The 6,000-nt window shown below is 40.6% G+C and overlaps 1 long non-coding RNA gene across 1 annotated transcript in view; it reads left to right on the top strand.

Moving 5' to 3' along the window:
* The first annotated feature begins 5,146 nt into the window (after window positions 1-5,146).
* LOC116570978 overlaps window positions 5,147-6,000 on the top strand; it is an 82,569-nt gene continuing 81,715 nt past the window's right edge. The window contains exon 1 of the long non-coding RNA XR_004277625.1: window positions 5,147-5,358. This is a non-coding gene — a long non-coding RNA (uncharacterized LOC116570978). The remainder of the gene's footprint in view (window positions 5,359-6,000) is intronic.

Genomic DNA, 6,000 nt, shown 5'->3' with positions numbered 1-6,000 from the left:
TCACTATAAAATATATTCTCTGATCACAATTCCATTAAGCCAGAAAAATAGATAACTAAAAAATCCCAATATATTTCAGATTTGAAAAAATAATTATTTTAATTATACTTAAAAATCATCTTGCTTTATTCAAGTTGTGTAAAACTTTTTTCCCCCTTCTTGGTGTAGAGTTCTATGCATTTTAACACATTTAGACTCATGTCAGCACAATCATAATCAGTTACAGAGCAGTTTACTCACCCCCTAAAAATCTCCTTGGAACTATCTTATATTTAAGGTAAGATCATCATACTTTTCATAGTCCTTAGCAATCACTGATTGCTTCTGTATCTCAATAGATATGACTTTTCAATAGTGTTATAATAATAGAATCACACCTTTTGAGACTGACTTCTATTCAGCATAACAATTTGAGATACATTCAAAGTCTTGCATACTTCAAAAGTTTACTCCTTTTTCTTGCAGAATAGTATTCCACTGCACGGATAAACAAACCATAATTTATCCATTCCCTGAAGGGCGTTTGGGTTGTTGATAGTTTTTGTCAATTATCAATAAAGCCACTATGCATGTTTGTGTTCAGGTTAATGCGTAAACGTAAGTTTTCATTTCTCTAGAAAAGACACTCAGGCATGAGATTGCTGGAGGCTCAGTCGATTAAGCCTCCATGTCTTGATTTTGGCTCAGGTCATGATCGTAGGGTCCTGAGATTTAGTGTGTGGGACTCTGCCCTGGACATACAGCCTGCTTGAGATTCTCTCTCTCCCTTTCTCCCCTCCTCCTCCTGCTTACATGTGCCTGAGCACACGCGCACGCTCTCTCTCACCAAAAAAAGGGGGTTGGTGGAGTGGGATTGTTGGGTCACAAATAAGTTTATGTTTACCATTCTTAGAAACTACCAAACCTTTTCCAAAAAGCCTGTACCATGGTGTATTCCCGCCAGCAATGTTGTGGAAGTTCCAGTTGCTGTGCATACTGTCACTTTGTGAACATTTAAACACAGACATAGAAACACACACACACACACACACACACACACACACACACACAAATTTAAGCCATCTAACAGTTGTGTATTAGCATCTCAGCACGGTTTCATTTTGCATTTCCTTAGTGGCTATCAATGTTGACTATCCTTTTTGTTAATCCTTATCTCTTTGGTGAAGTGTCTATTCACATCTTTTGCTAATTTTTAAAATTGGATTGTGTTTACTTATTTTTGAGTTTTGAGTTTCCTTTATATATACTCTGTACACCAGTCATTTGTGGGCATGTGATATAAAAATATTTTCTTCCATTCTGTGGCTAACCATTTCAATCTCTTAGCAATGTCTTTTATGGAGTTTTGGGGTTTTATTTATTTATTTTTGTAGTATGTCTAAGAACTCATCGCTAAACCTAATGTGAAGGATTTTTTTTCCCTTGTCTCTTCTGAAAGTTTTAGATTTTTTACATTTACATATATGATTCATTTTGAGCAATTTCAGTATAAGATATTAAATTTAGAACAAGGTTCATTTCTTTTGCCTAGGATCTCTAGCTCTCCCAACACGATTTGTGGAAAAGTCTAGTCTTTATTCCTTGAATTGCTCTTGCATCTTTGCCCAAAAATCAATTGATCATATTCATTTGGATCTGTATCTGAAATCTCAGTTCTGTTCTTTTTATTTATATGTCTATCCCTTCATCAATAACATACTAACTTAATTACTATAGTTTTATAGTAAGTCTTAAAATTGCCAGTGTAACTCCTCCAACTTATTCTTTTTTTAATTAAGATTTATTTATTAATTCGACAGAGAGAAACACAGCCAGAGAGGAACACAAGCAGGGGGAGTGGGAGAGGGAGAAGCAGTCCGCCAGCTCAGCAGGAAGCCTGATGTGGGGCTTGATCACAGGACCCTGGGACCATGACTGAGCCACCCAGGCGCCCCCCTCCAACTTTATTCTTGTCTTTATAATTCTTTTAGCCATTCTAGTTCCTTTGTTTTTCTTTATAAATTTTAGAACTGGTTGGTTTATATCTGGGGGGAAAAATCCTGTTTGGATTTTGATAGGTATGGCATTCAATCTACAGAATAATTTGGAGAGAATTTGCATCTTTAATGAGTTACCGATTAATGAACATGATAAGGCTCATTTATTTCTTTTATCACATTTTTAAAGTTTTCAACATATAGATTTTATGCATGTTTTGTTGTATTTATATTTATATATACATATATATTTATATATATTTTTATATATAATATATATTTATTACATATAAATATATATATACATCCACATTCCGTTTTTTAAAAGATTTATTTATTTTAGAGATAGAGAGTAAGGTAGGTGAGGGGCAGAGGAGAGGGACGAACAGACTACATGCTGAGTACAGAGCCTAATGCAGGGCTCAATCCAATGACCCCAGCATCATGACCAAATGAGAGCCTAGATATTTACTATTAACCAACTGTAATATGACTCTTCTCCTCCCTTCAAGACAATTATAAAGGACCCAGTGGAAAGGCAAAACTTTCATCCCAGCCTGAAGGTGAGAAACCCTCCACTGTTCCAAACCCCCCCACACAAGCGTGTCAGTGGAGATCATGTGGAAACAATAATAAGGTGCCCTTCCTAGCCAAGGTAATGCAACCAGAGTCCTCATGGGGATCCTGAACTTCCACCTCTGCATCTTTTCCCCCAAGAGACTGAAAGGAGACTAAGTGAAGAACCTGGATATCTTTTCCACCTTTCCCTTAACTGTAGTATCAGGAGGTGTCTGCTAAACAAAAAACTGAAATAGAAGGCAGAGTCTCAGACCACAATACCCAAACCCTTAGGGTACAGTCTCTTGACAGATTAGTGGGTAAACAAACTATAGTTCATCCATACCAGGGGATATAATCAGTATACAAAGGAATGGGCTACTGATACATGCAGCAACTTGGATGGATCTCAGGGCATTATGCAGAGAAAAAAAAAAAAGTTAACTTCTAAAGCCCACATATCGTATGATTCCCTATTTGTAACACTACAAAGACACAACTGTAGAGATTGAAAAAAGATCAGTAGTTGTGGGGCCTGGGTGGTGGGTGAGCCTATAAAGGAGTGGCAGCAGGACGATCTCTGCTGTGAAGGACTATTCTTATAGTTTGATTGTAGTGGTGGTTAAACCAATATGCATATGGGATCAAAAAAGGACACAGAACTAATCAAACATATTGTATCAATATCAGTTTCCTGGTTTTCATATGATACTTAAGTTATATTAGATATAAAAACTAAGAAAAACTGGGTGACAATTATACCTCTCTGCTATCTTTGCAACTTCCAGTGAATTTATAATTATTTCAAAATTTAAAGTTTTAAAAACCAACCAACCACACAAAAATCTCAGTGTATCTAGAAATAAGTGTTAATGGGAAATAGAAAATATCTTGAAGTCAAAGATAATAGAAACTACTCAAAATTGTTTGAGTAGTTAAACAGAGAAACCTATAGTCTAAAAGGCATACTAAAGAGAGGAAGAATTGTTAAAAATTGATAAGCAGAGAATTTGTCTCAAGACCTTAGAAAAAGTTGAGCAAAATAAATCCACAAGAGAGTTGAGAAAAGAAACAAACATAGTAAGAAAAGGATAAACTGTATATGGTCACCTGTGTGCCCAGCAATCTATTTTACCAAAAGTTATACAGATGATTCTGATACATGGTAGACTGTGAGAACTACTGATCTAGACCTGTGAAGTCTCATGTGCACCAAAATGCAAGAACAAGAAAGTTTATGGCGGCATTGTTTGTCATCTCCAACTGGAAACCACTAGATGCCAGTCAACAGTAAATTGCGGTGTACTATAAAATGGTAGGCTGTAAAACAATACAAATGAACAAATGGCAGGTATGTACAACAATATGAACGAATTTAACATGTTATTCAATGAATAGAGGAAAATAAAACAATATATTCAGTTGGTTTCATTTTATGGAGACATTCCAAAAGAGGAAAAAGTAAGCTATATTGTTTAAAGATGCACAAGTAAGTGATAGATGGAAAGCAACCAAAACGTGTAACACACACACACACACACACCCAAACCAAGGACATGAGGTTCTTTTTTCAACGCTTTCTATGTGTTATTATTAACAATAAAAATGTTTAGAAGTAAAACTAAGAATATGGAAGGTAGGTAAGGAAATTATAATGCTTATTTAAGAGCCATTCTGAAGTTTTACCTTGTTCTTTTGTTTGAAACGTGTTCCTCTGTTTCTTCATTTTACTTGGCTCTGTTGGTTTCCATGCATTTGATGAAACAACCACTTCTCCCAGTCCTGAAGGACTGGCCTTGAGATGAAACTCGTCCTTCAACCCTGCCCCAGTTCTTGGTTGTCTCTCACACTTTTGTGATTGTCCAAGCCATCTATTATATTGTTTTAATAGCTCCCAGCAGTTGAAAGCGTGCCAAGACCTGTTAGTGTCCCAGAAGGGAGGATCTCTACCACCCAGACCATCAGACAACAGTTTCTAAAGTGCGTAAATCTGGGACACCTGGGTGGCTCACTCCTTAATTGGCTGCCTACGACTCGGGTCATTATCCTGAGATCTGGGGCTGGAGTGCCATATCCCACTTCTTGCTCAGGGGGAGATGGCTGCTTCTCCCTCTGCTTGCTGCTCCCCCGGCTTGCGCCCTCACTCCTTTCTGTCTCTCTCTGACAAATAAATCTTAAAAAAAAAAGAAAAAAGTATGCAAATCTATGCATTCCAGCGGGACCACCAGCATCAGTCTTCATGGCTAGCAGAGCCGGTACTCTGGATGTATTTTCTGGATGGCGGTGGCACTTTGGTTTGGCGGTGGTCCTCTGGAGGGCTCAGACGAGTGGATAAGGTCTTTTCAGGAGATACAGCAGGATGCTGCAGGATGCAAGAGTGGCAGTTCCATGTTCCTTGAGAGCAGTTCCCCAGACCACGAGCTGTGTGTGCCAAACCGGAAGCCGTGCCTCAGGCGGAAGCTCCAGGGCGGGCCAGGCAGGCCCTTTTACAGAGATACAGGTGCGGTCTAGTCTGTGCTCTCAGCAGCACCCTGGGGGTGGTTAAATTGCCAAGAGCTGTCTCGGTGATTGTTATAATCGCATGGGACCCAAGCCCCTCCTGGGCCACCAGAGCCAGGGCCAGAGGAGCAAGGGAGGTCCCTTCGACAGCAGCCATAAAAAGCCGGGCACCACACGCATGCGTAAACTCTCTTCCGGGAACTATGGGGGCTCCAGGGCACAGTCCAGGCAGAGCAGGAAGGTGGCACCCGCCGGCTGTGGCGAGGCCGAGGCGGCAAAGCGAAGATGGCACCTGCCCCGGAAAAGAGAGAGAAGAGAAAAAAAGGTCTTAAAAAATAAATAGCACTCACTGCCTAGAGCAAGGCAGAGGAAGAGAGCAAAACTGCAAAACTGACCCTAAGCAGCTTCCTTTGATGGAGCCGCCTGTGTGATTAGGCGACCCTGCAGGCTGATGCTTTAGTATAAGCAAAGGAGCCTCTTTTACAGGAAATCTGGGCGGCTTAAGTCTGAGTGAGAGGTTTGTTTTTGTTTTTATTAGATTTATTTATTGGAGGGAGAGAGAGCAAGAGTGGAGAGTCAGAGGGAGAGGAAGAGAGCATCTTAAGCACACTTGTCCTAAGCGCCAGCCAAAGCGAGCTCCATCCAGACCTGAGCCAAAACGAAGAGTCTCATGCATAACCCGCCCCACCGCCAGGCGCCCCTGAGCAGAGCTCTTTAAGACCCATTTCTTAGATCACTGCTGTCTTGTGATCTCTTAGACCCAAGCCCCACTGGTTTTCAAAGCTAGATGGTTGGGGGGGAGGGGGGTTGCCTCTCAGGTGCAGGTTTTAAAAGCTGGGGTGCCCAGTGTGGGGTTCAGACCCCTCGCTACTCTGGGAAGTTTGGGTGTTGAGCTCTCCTCTGACTGCGGGTGGCTGGCCTGTGGTGGGGTTTGGGGGTTCGTGACCCAGCCTCTCCCAACCTGTTT

The sequence above is a fragment of the Mustela erminea genome, chromosome 12 (genome assembly GCF_009829155.1).
Source record: "Mustela erminea isolate mMusErm1 chromosome 12, mMusErm1.Pri, whole genome shotgun sequence".
In the NCBI taxonomy this organism is placed as follows: Eukaryota; Metazoa; Chordata; class Mammalia; order Carnivora; family Mustelidae; genus Mustela; species Mustela erminea.
This window is presented reverse-complemented; position numbering and strand designations above follow the sequence as displayed.